The sequence below is a fragment of the Prionailurus viverrinus genome, chromosome F1 (genome assembly GCF_022837055.1).
Source record: "Prionailurus viverrinus isolate Anna chromosome F1, UM_Priviv_1.0, whole genome shotgun sequence".
NCBI lineage: Eukaryota > Metazoa > Chordata > Mammalia > Carnivora > Felidae > Prionailurus > Prionailurus viverrinus.
Window position 1 is genome coordinate 52,445,783 of NC_062577.1, and position 12,356 is coordinate 52,458,138.

Sequence of the window (12,356 nt, forward strand, 5' to 3'; positions counted from 1 at the left end):
CAAACAAAAACAAACAAACAAGCAAACAAGAAACTCCTTTAAAAAAAATCCCAGACACCATTATGTCAGCGTTTGCAAAAAGTAAATACTTGATTTTATTTGATGCTGGTTCCCTATGAAAATAGCTTCTAGGGGCACCTGGGTGGCTCAGTCGGTTAAGCGTCCGACTTCAGCTCAGGTCATGATCTCACAGTTCGTGGGTTCCAGCCCCACGTCAGGCTCTGTGCTGACAGCTCGGAGCCTGGAGCCTGCTTCGGATTCTGTGTCTCCCTCTCTCTCTGACCCTCCCCTGCTCATGCTCTGTCTCTCTCTGTCTCAAAAATAAATAAAACATTAAAAAAAAAATTAAAAAAAAAGAAAATAGCTTCTAATATCACTGGTCCCCCACCTACCCGAGCATCATTCATTCATGCCCATGAATACACACACGTATACTCCTACAGTATGCCTCTCAAAGTTCAGGACATGTAAACAGCTATCCTTATCTTGGAAACTTCAATAGTAAACCTGTGCAAATTTCTCCACAACTATAACCAATACTCAAATACTCTCTTGAATCAAAGGAAGTAAAAATTCAGTGATGGCAAGGGGTACCTGGGAGGCTCACTGCGTTGAGCTCCACACTCTTGATTTCCACTCAGGTCATGATCTTGATCTGTCAGGTCAGATCGGGCTCTGTGTTGACAGCAGGAGTCTGCTTGGGACCTCTGTTTCCCTCTCTGCCCCTTCCCTACTCATGCGCACACACACACTCTCTCTCTCTCAAAAATAAATGAACAAAGCATTGAAAATTCAGTGATAGCAAAACTATGTAAGACGACAAGTGAGCCCCGCCAAGGACCAGAGGTGAATGCAGTAGGAGGCTGTGGTGTGAGTTTCTCAGTTTCTCAAGGTGTCATCTAACCCACCCATACCAGGATTGTGTATGATTTCTTCTTTAACGAGAGAGAGAGAGAGAGAGAGAGATTCCTAGGCAGACTCCACACTCAGTGTAGAGCCTGAGGCAGGGCTCAATCTCACCATCCTGGGACCATGACCTGAGCTGAAATTAAGAGACAGACGCTTAACCTACCGAGCCACCCAGGCCTCCCCTGCCACATTTTTCTTCTCAGTTCTAACCTGCACCAGAATATTTGTTTCTATCTATTGTCTATCTCCTAGCTAGACCCACACATAGAAAAGGAGCGGTCCTAACAGCATCCTGTTATCCTCAGCTCCTGACGTTTTCCACTTGGATGTTTACCCTTCATGCCTGTATCTTTTGGACAAGAAAGGTGCAGCACATGCTGCCAATGCCTGGCTCCGCGTGGCCTTGGCCCACCTGACTTTACCTGCAGGCATAAGACAGTTCCCAGCATGCAGCAGTTTCCCACCTGACCTATATCTCTGGTCCCTGCCCGAGACTTTCTCTGGTCCCATGGAACTTGCTACCTTGTAAGCACGGGCAATCTGGAAGTTGCTCCTGAGAATGTTGCAACTCAGCCAATGAGGGATCTGAGTCCATGTACGTGCCCCGACCAGCCCGTTTTCCTGATGCTCAAGTGTGTTCCAAGGCTTCTCAGTGGGTCCCACTAAGTTTGAACCCCAGTTGTCCATGGAGGTAACTTGTCCTTTAATGCACACTCCATGAACATTTCTCCTTCCTCTTATTCATGTGTATTACCCAGGATCACCTTCCCAATAAACTGCCTGCACCTAAGACCTTGTCTCAGGGTCCACTTTGGGTGACCCCAAACTAAGACAAGTACCATGCTTGTCAGTCAAATAGCATCTCTCCTTATCAAAGGGGCCATAACGTGGTTACCAATGGAATGTTAGCCTTGTACAACATTTTAAACAAAATTCACATAATTTTATAAATCATCCTACCACATAAATCTAGATTTCTTGCTTCTTTTCAAACATCGTTGTATTTATTCCCACTGGGCCCAAAGCAGCCTGCTGTCTCTTCAGACTGGTCCTGTGCTGGGCATCTTGCCCAGGCTGACCACTCACCCCAGGAATGCAGATGCATGTGTATCTACTCTGCTCCCTGTCTTCAGGTACACAACCCACCAGCCTCCTGTAGGTAGGGCCAATAGCTGGTATTGTGCTAATCACTTTGTCACTGATGAATACAGGGGAATAAATACACTGTGGCAAGTTAGGAGACATTCCTTTCTTGGCGTTGTGGTTCTGGTGAATAGTTGCCCTGTTCTCAGCACAGAAGTCAGGAAAGCTCGGAAGCTACTTTCCTACCTCAATCCCGGAGCCAGGACTGCATGACTAGTGGAAAACCCTACTTTTTGAGGGTGTCTGGTCTGGAAAGGAGCACAGGCAAAAGTCCTGAGGGAATTACACTGGCCTGATATAAATGGGAGAGAGGGGCAGAGAGAATGAGAGAGAGAGAGAGAGAGAGAGAGAGAGAGAGTCCCACAGGTTCTACACTCAGTGCAGAGCCTGATGTGGGGCTCAGTCCCAGGACCTGAGCCGAAATCAAGAGCCTGAGGCTCAACCAACTGAGCCACCCAGGTGTCCATGTGATGGACCAGTTTCATTGCTGACCGCGTCCAGGCGAGGGCTGCCTTTAGTTGTTTCCTGAGCATAACAAAAAAGGAGACATCCTCCAGACCTAAGAAAACAACAACTCTAGTTTCTCTGGTTTAGGATCTCGTCTAATTTTTTTTTCTTTGCTGGAGAAGGCATTTAGAGGGGCATAGAGAAGTAACCATGAATATCAGGCTGAATCTTAGAGTGAGTTACATTTACGCAGTAACGTTGTGTGTAGGGAGTGGTGAACTCGGTTAGCCTCTCTGTTCCTTGGTATCTTAATTTGGCCAAAAGTGATAATAATCATATTTAGTGACCTTGTGGATGCCCTGAGCATTAATGAGACAATGTGAGCAAATGATCAAGTAAGTGCTATGGTAATGTTAGTCTTCATTCTACTTATTTTATGCTTCTCATTTATCTTTAAAGAAAAATTTGTTAAATGGAAATATCTAGGACTACAGATGATGGAGGGGAAAAAAAACCAATTATCAAAACAACTTTAGCAAAGGAAATAGCAAATCGACACAGCTATAGCAAGGACCCTGTTTGTCCACTTCTGAAGTACCATCTATCATTTCAGCCAGTGCGATTTGGGGAACATGAATATAGCTTCACTTTTGAAATGTATATCCATTTTTAATTTTTTTGAGGAACCTCCACACTGCTTTCCAGAGCGGCTGCACCAGTTTGCATTCCCACCAACAGTGCAAGAGGGTTCCCGTTTCTCCACATCCTCTCCAGCATCTATAGTCTCCTGATTTGTTCATTTTGGCCACTCTGACTGGCGTGAGGTGATATCTGAGTGTGGTTTTGATTTGTATTTCCCTGATGAGGAGCGACGTTGAGCATCTTTTCATGTGCCTTTTGGCCATCTGGATGTCTTCTTTAGAGAAGTGTCTATTCATGTTTTCTGCCCATTTCTTCACTGGATTATTTGTTTTTCGGGTGTGGAGTTTGGTAGGAATTTACCCAAGGGATACGGGAGTGCTGATGCATAGGGGCACTTGTACCCCAATGTTTATAGCAGCACTTTCAACAATAGCCAAATTATGGAAAAAGCCTAAATGTCCATTAACTGATGAATGGATAAAGAAATTGTTGTTTATATACACAATGGAATACTACTTGGCTACGAGAAAGAATGAAATATGGCCTTTTGTAGCAACATGGATGGAACTGGAGAGTGTTGTGCTAAGTGAAATAAGCCATCCAGAGAAAGACAGATACCATATGTTTTCACTCTTATGTGGATCCTGAGAAACTTAACGGAAGACCAAGGGGGAGGGGAAGAAAAAAAAAAAGAGGTTAGAGAAGGAGGGAACCAAACCATAAGAGACTCCTAAAAACTGAGAACAAACTGAGGGTTGATGAGGGATGGGAGGAAGAGGGGGTGGGTGATGGGTATGGAGGAGGGCACCTGTTGGGATGAGCACTGGGTGTTGTATGGAAACCAATTTGACAATAAATTTCATATTAAAAAAAAGAAATGTATATCCATTCCAATTTCCCCTTTCCTAAATGATTACAGTTAATGAAACAGACCTAAAATGTCTGTAGCTATGTACATATAGGGGATGCTAAAAAGTATGCTAAAAGGAAGAAAGGAAAGACTTTTCACTTGTTTTACTTTTACAATATTATAGCAGAAGTAGAGAAGTCAGAAACAATGGGAGAGAATTAGGAATGCGCCCTTAAATACCATGACACTCAAAATCATTTCTGTCCACTTGTAGACCAACTGGTATATTAAGGCTTTCATATGCCCAACATGGGGTAAGTCAAAGATGTGTAAAACATGGCCCTTTACTTGAACCATGGTAAGATCTAGCTGGAGAATCACAGCAACCGAATAGACATATACATCCATGAAATCATTACAAACACTGAGATGTAAACTATGGATTGTGACTCTTTGCACAACAGACATTCAGAGAAGGAAGAGGTCACTAGGAAGTGATCCAGTCAGAGAAGACTCTTGAAGGAGATGGTCCTGGGATTGGACTTTAAGATAAACTTGTTCTATTCCCCCATCTATTCCTCACATGGACCCTGTGAGGTTAATCTCTTCATAAATGAGGAAACACTTGGGCAGATTAAGTCACTTACCAAGGTCGCACAACTGAGGTCTAGCTGCAGAAGTCTCTCCTCCACACAGCCCTGTCATGTCTGTTTTCTGTAATGTCTGGAATGTTGCAGTAACAGGATAAAAGCCAAATCTGGCCTTTTCCTGGTCTGGCCCATGCCTCATGTGAGTCTCCTCACCCACCATTCCTCCATATGCTTTCTGCTTCAGCTACGCTTTGTGGTTTAGGAAGGATCCTACCAGGAAACACATGGCTCGGTTAAAAGAATTTAACTAAAAAAATTATTTGATGAGGAATTATTTTCAGGAAGTTGGGAAATTAAAGGAACTAATGAAGTTAGTGATGCACCAAGAAACTAGCAATAACAGGAAGCCATTACTACTCCATGACTGAAGAGGCAAGAGGGATATGTGGAGCACTGAAGCCTGGAGAATGCCAGAACTAGGAAAGGGGTCAAGTCACAGGAGCAGTAGCTCTCCATAGGCACTGCTGAAACCACAGTGGGGATAATATCCCAACTCCCCTCTGTGCTTGCCCCTGCATCTCCTGCTAGTGTCTTCTAGTGAGCAAACCTCTGGGAGACAGAGCAAGGGAGTCCAAGTGATGCAGTCCATAGACATCAACCTCCCAGGCACGGAGAAGGGAGGACAGAGAGTGTTATTTTAGGGGCAAGAAAAGATACAAAATCTTTTTTTTTTTTTGAACATTGCTGCCACCAAGAAAACTTCCATTGACCGGCTAACAACTCTTCATACTCTAAGACTTAGTTCAAGGATCACCAGTGCTGGGAAGCAATTTATTACCCACACACAGCCTGAGCTGGGAGCCTCTCTTCTGGGCTTTTACAGTCTCTGTGCAAACTTTTATTATTGTCTCTTTGTGTTGTTGAATGGACTCCAAGAACCCATTAGGAGCTCAGGAAAATTGCTACCTTGATGCAACTAAATGCACAAAAAGGAGCTAACCAAAGTGAGCACTCAATGACAAAGACATATTCCTCAAATCGTACTTTTTGATTTGATCTTAAACTTAGGGAAATGTTGCCAGAATAGTGAAAGGAACTTCCATGTTCCCCTTTTTCCCAGATTCACCGATTACCCTTTTGCTCCATTTGCACTATTTTTCTCTCTCTGCACACACACACACACACACACACACGTGTGAATTTTTAATATTTGAAATTTGTAATGATTGCATTCTTTTGCCCCTAAATTCTTCACTGTGTATTTCCTAAAAACAAGGACATCCTCTTACGTACTTAAAATACGAAAATCAAAATCACGAAATTTAACATTGACATAATACTATTACCTAGTCTATAGTCCATTTTCAGATTTTATCAGTTGTGCCAATAATGTCCTTATTTTTATCCCTTCTCCTGTCCCCCCCCCCAGTCCAGCATCCAATACTGAATCATGCATTGCAATTAGTCGTCATACATCTTGAGTCTACTTTAACCTGAACATTTCTTTTGCCTTTCTGTTTCTTCACCTTGACATTTTTGAAAAGTACGGGACACTAATTTTGTAGAATGTCCTGAAGTATGGCTCTATCTGATGTTTCCGTATGATTAGATTTAGCCTCATCATTTTTGGCAGGAGCACCACAGAAGTGATGCTGTGTCCTTCTCAATGCCTCATTGAGTGATGTCAGTCTGTCCTGATGCTGGGGATGTTAATTCTTATGATTCACTAAGGTATGTCTGCTAGGTGGCTCTATTATTAAAAGATAGTATTTTAATGTGTTTTGTTTTGTTTTGTTTTGTTTTGAGAGAGACAGAGCATGAGTGGGGGAGGAACAGAGGGAGACACAGAATCGGAAGCAGGCTCCAGGCTCTGAGCTGTCAGCACAGAGCCCGACGTGGGGCTTGAACTCATGATCCTGAGATCATGACCTGAGACGAAGTCAGATGCTTAACCAACTGAGCCACCCAGGCACCCCTAAAAGATAGTATTTTAGATTTATAAATAATTTGGGAAAATTACTTGGGACTATGTAAACAGCTTGTTCCTTATCAAATTACAACCATTTTTTTTTTTAAAGGAAAAGGGAATAATTCACTGAGTATAGTGGGCAAAAAAGAAGTGACACTAACCTTCAGTCACTCCTAATCTCCTGCCCCTGGTGACAAGGCAGGTCATTCTCACGGTTTAGGGTTCTCCCTTTTGAATTTAATTAATTAATTTCTTTTTGAGAGAGAGAGCGCGAGCAAGCAAGCAGGGGAGAGGGAGAGAATCTTAAGCAGGTTCCATGCCCAGCATAGAGCCTGATGTGGGGCTTGAGCTCATGACTGTGAGATTATGACCTGAGCCAAAATCACGAGTGGGATGCTCAATCCACTGAGCCTTGCAGGCACCCCTAGGTTTCTCCTCTTTGAATCACAGCTTGTCTCTGCTGGATCCCTGCTAAGGCTTCTATTAGGAGAAAACTGAAGAGGTTGATCTGCATCTTAACAAAAAGAACAAACCAACTCCAGCAGCAGCTCCTTGGAATCCGGACTCAGTCCTTTTATTACTCTTGTGTCCCTTCCTACCATCTGTACCAGGGATCCCTTCCTGCCAATTGCAACTTAACTAAGTGCACATCAAAACCGGGCAGGCTTTCCAATGGCTTATTTACTTCTAAGGTTTGAGCAGTAGAAGCATAGCCTAATTATTATTGACCCAAGTCATTTTTCTTGCTTAGGAAATGATTTAATAGTATTAGGAGCTGAAGTCTGGTAAAATTAGAAGCCAAAATAATCTTGTCCTTAGACCTTGAAGACTAATACAAGGTTAATGTCTCTGCCTTTTTTTAAAAAAAGTATTTTTAGAGTTTTAAACTGATACTTGCTTTCCTTTCCATATGTACCACAATTAGGTAATCACAATGAGAACTTTAAATCACCTGTAAAATACTGCATTGTAGCTATTAGTTTACTTGCCTGTCCCACGCTAGGATGAGATGTCCCCGAGGCCAGGACTGTGCACCATTTACTGACACGTGCTTCTTTCTCTGCCTAGCTTATTGCCCAGCATATCATGGGTTCTCCAGTTTAACTGAGTGAATGAAATGGCCTTCTGCATAAATTATTCTTCACTGCATCCTATTTCTTTCATTAAATATTTCTGTCCAGGAGCAAAAGGAAGTTAGTTAGAATCTATTTCTTTTGGGAAGGGGCCATAAAGAATTATAGAATTGTATGGAAAAGCATTTTAGGAAATCTAAATAGATGTACAAATATCACTTTTCCAGAGAGAATATCTTCATACTGTTTAATACTCTTAATTTGAAAGAGTTTAAAACTCACAAGAAGTTACTAAAATGGTACATGGAGTCCCTGTTTGGCCTTCATCCAAGATCCCCCCACTGATAACATCTCACATAATAGAATGCATTTGTTCAAAATTGGGAACTGACTTTGCTATAATACATATAACCACACAGCTATTCTTATTTGGGATTCACCAGTTTTTACAAGCACTTTTTTGCATGTTTGTTGATGGTTGTCAGAAGGCTTATCCCACGTATAATTTCATGCAGCCATCATTGCAATCAAAATACAGAAATGTTTGGGCACCTGGGTGGCTCAGTCGGTTAAGTGTCCAACTTCGACTCAGGTCATGATCTCATAGCTCATGAGTTTAAGCCCCACGTCAGGCTCTGTGCTGACAGCTCAGAGCCTGGAACTTCTTCAGATTTTGTCTCCATCTCTCTCTTCCCCTCCCCCATTCCCTCTATCTCTCTGTCTCAAATATAAATAAACATTAAAAAAAAGAATACAGAAATATTCCATCACCACAAAAAAACTTCCTCATGCTATTACTTTATATTCACACCTCACCACCCCCACACCACCCACCTCACATAAGATTAACCTCCAGGCAACTTTGATCTGTTCTATAATTTTGTTCCTTGGAGTGCATTACCTAAATGGGATTATACAATATGTGTCATGATTGGCTTTTTGTTTTCACTCAATAATAATTCTCTTAAGATCTATCTAGGGGTCTTCCCTGAGTCTCCTTCCCGTTTTTATCTCCATAGCTTCTCCAAGTAACTTCATCTGGTCTCATAGCTGTAAATACCAGCTCTATGATGATGATTTTCAAATCCATATTTCCGGGTCCCTAGAAATCCAGTCTTAGGTATTCAGACATTTACTTTATGATTTCATGACCCGTTATTACATTTTTCAAAACTAACCTGCTTAAAAAATCCCCCTCAAACCTACAGAAGATTAGAAAACTTTAAACTTTTTCATTTCAAAACCCACTATTTGCCGAATTGCCCAAGACAAATACTGAAGAGCTCTCTGATTTCTCTATTTTTCACATTAAATTCATTTGTATCTTAGTTGATTTCAACTACAACTGTATCCTGAGTTTGAATGCATGCATTCTCTCTGGGAGTAAGTATGGATCAGAGGTTAGGAGCTTATACACTGGATCCAAACCCTGCTTCTGCTCCTTGCTAGAAGTGAGACCTTAGTTCAGTTGTTTAGGGTCTCTATACCTCCACTCTGTCACTTGTGACAGAAAGGCAAAATAGCACATACTTTGTGAAGTTGTTGTGAAATTAATCAATTTAAAGTATGAGCACTTTAAATTTTTTTTTCATTTCAGTAATCTCTACACCTGATGTGGGGCTTGAACTCATGATGCTGAGGTCAAGAGTCACATGCTCTCCCAACGGAGCCAGCCAGGTGCCCCAAAGTATGAGCACTTTTAACAATCCCTGGTACACCGTAAACACTCAAAAAATACTAGTTACTCAGTCCCTTGTTCACAAATACTGTAGAATGGCTATTATGGGATAGGCATTATTGTAGTTTCTGAGGATTTAACAGTGAACAGAGCAGAGATTCTGGCCTTAAGGAACCCACTTTCTAATGGGAGCTGGGAGGTGGTGGTAGAAATGAATAAATATACGTGACCGCTACAGTTACTACGGACGTGAGTCACTGATATTCCTTTAAGAGAACCAGCTATGAGGAACAGAGGTGGCTGCTGATCTCTAATTGTCATTCCTCCGGACCACCTACTGTGTACCCCCCTCTCTGCCCCCATCTCTTCCCCCAGGCTGATTCTAAACTGACTGATCAGGGGTGCCAGAGCTAGGTCATTTCTCCTCACAGGAGACTCCACTAACAGGCTGTCTTCACGTGAGGGCTCCCCATCAGGCTGGCCAAGACCTTCTCAGGGCCACACTGCAATCTGAGGCCCTCCCTACCTGCTCTTCTAACCAACCCTCCCCCCTTTCCTCTGTTCCTTCACTGGTATCAGACCTGCACTCAAGTCCGAAGGCTCTGCCCATCTTCTCCTCCTCCCTCTCGCTTTATCCTTCTAAGGCATTTCCCCCAGTAAAGCTCTTGCACATCTAAATCCACCTTAGCATCTGCTTCTTGGAGGATGCAGACTGAGTCAGCAGGAGAAATAAAAATTAAATGGGATCAGGGAGACAGAAAGTGACTCAGAGACAGAATTATCACAGAATACATAGAACTATTGAATGCCTTTTTAATCAGATGGGTAGAATCTGTTAACTCATGAGTAAACGAGGTGTGCAAATATCTGAAGAGTGTATATTGCGGTAGAGGCAATAGCAAGTGTAGGGACTCTGAGATGACAGCGTGCTTGGTGTGTTTAAGGACCAGCAAGGAGCCAAGACATCCGGAATGACTTGAGCAAGGGGGTGAGTGAGAGGAGAAAAGGTCAGGTAACTGGGGGAGAACCAGACCACTTGCAGACCCAGAAAAAGATTGGATTTTTCCTTTCACTGAGATGGGATGCCATTAGAGTGTTGTCAGGAGAAGACTGACATGATCTGACTTTTTTTTTAAAGCAGGATTACTCTATCTGCTCCTCAGAGACCCGAGTTAAAGTTGGTGTGGCAGATAGGATTCTAGATGGGCCACGAGGACCCTCCCCACTTTGGACACACGCCGCACCATTCTCACTGCTCGAGTGTGGGTGGAATCTGTGAATACAATAGAGTATCACTTCTGTGATTTTGCTACTAATCAATCGACTGTGCTGATCACAAGGGAAATTATGCCGCTTCAGCCTGAGGTAGGCCCTTAAAAAGGAAAGCAGCAGCAGCAGGTCGGAACCTGCCAGCATGGAAGGAAACAAAGAGCCACGCTGTGAAGTGTCTATGTGGGCCCCAGGGTGAGGCGTTACCGGCAGCATCTAGGAGCTGAGCGTGAGTCCCTGGTCAACTGCTGATGAGAAGCAAGGACCTCAGTCGTCCAATCACAAGGAATGAAATGCTGCCAACAACCTGTGAGCTTGAAAGAGCCTCAGAAGAGATTGCTGACAGCCTGAGTTCAGCCTGAGGAGACCCCGAGAAGACCCAATTAACCTGGACCTGGACCGCTGACGCACAGACTGAGAAAACAAGTTGTTGTTTTCATAATAAGTAATAGACAAATACCATAAATAATACATTGGTGTTGTTTGAAGCTACTACATGGGTAGTAACTTGTTATGCAGCACTAGAGAACAAACCCAGCTGACGACGGTGGCAGAGAGCAGACAGACGTGTTAAGGAGGAAATAGCAATGATCCATATGGGAGAGGATGATGGCTTGGATCAGGGTACATATTGGATCTATGATCCATTCTGTGATGGTCAAGCCAACAGCACTTGCTGATGGAGTGGTTGCAGAATGCAAGAGAAAGGTGTCAAGGATGACTATAAGGTGTTTGGCAATTAGAAGTGTGGGATGGTCAATCACTGAGAATAGTAGACTATCAGAGGAGCAGGTTTGATGTCTTCTTGGCAGGTGGGATCAGTAGAATCATGGATTTTGTTCAACTGGAATGCCAAGTAGACATCAGAATGCACATATCCAGCAGGCACACTTGACATACGAGTCAGGAATCATGGACGAGGTCCAGGCTGCACATGTACATTTGAAGTCATCAGTAAGTAAATGACATTTAAAACCATAAAACTGGACAAAATCACAGAAACTGTTATTACTAATATTTTCAGACTTGCCCAAGCCCCCTTCATCTCTCACTTGGACTTCTTTGTTAATTTTCTAACTGCTCTCCCTGTACCCACCTTCCATACTGTTGCTACAGTGATTTCGAAAAACATACATGCAAATCCGTGTAGGCCACTTTGTTATTACCCTCCAGAGGACTCCTCTCACACGAAATTAGTTTCTATTGTATTTCAGATCACCCCAAAATTTAGTGATTTAAAGCCACACAAACTCATTTTAGTTCTTCCTTGTGTGTTTCTGTTGACTGAATGGTCTAAAGTGTTCAGCTGAAAAAAATAAAGTGATCAGCTGAGGCTGAATGCTTTAGGGAGAGGCCTTACAGATTTTGTTGTTACCTAGCTGGTCAAGGAGTAGAGGATATAACTGGGATGGCTCCTTTCTTCTCAGATGTGGTCTCTACCACTCCAGCAGGCTAGCCCAGACTTCTTCCCATGGTAGACTCCAAGTTCCAAAGAGTAGCAGGAGGGAGCAAGCCCCAATGTACCAGCATTTTTCTAGCCTATGTTTATGTCATGTTTCCTTATGTCCCATTGGCCAAAGCAAACCATGATTCTAGAGGCAGAGAAATAGCCTCCACCTCTTTATGAGATCATAAAGAGGTCTGCATTTATGAGACCAATGCAAAGGTGCATTACAAAGAGGGATGTGCAAAACAGGAGACGAGAAAAATTACAATAACACATAGATGATAATTCTGAATCCTTACTATGGCTTTCGAAGTACTGCGTGATCTGACCTCCATCTAC

At 42.9% G+C, this 12,356-nt stretch overlaps 2 long non-coding RNA genes across 2 annotated transcripts in view; both read right to left on the reverse strand.

The window, feature by feature from the left end:
• LOC125155383 (uncharacterized) overlaps positions 1-4,832 on the reverse strand; it is a 31,278-nt gene extending 26,446 nt beyond the window's left edge. The window contains exon 1 of the long non-coding RNA XR_007148188.1: positions 4,639-4,832. This is a non-coding gene — a long non-coding RNA (uncharacterized LOC125155383). The remainder of the gene's footprint in view (positions 1-4,638) is intronic.
• A 2,785-nt stretch (positions 4,833-7,617) lies between these two features.
• On the reverse strand, positions 7,618-12,133 carry LOC125155382 (uncharacterized). The gene is made up of 2 exons (XR_007148187.1): positions 11,931-12,133; positions 7,618-7,723 (listed from the first exon to the last, which is right to left on the reverse strand). It is a non-coding gene; the product is annotated as an uncharacterized LOC125155382 (long non-coding RNA).
• Between the last annotated feature and the right edge of the window lie 223 nt (positions 12,134-12,356).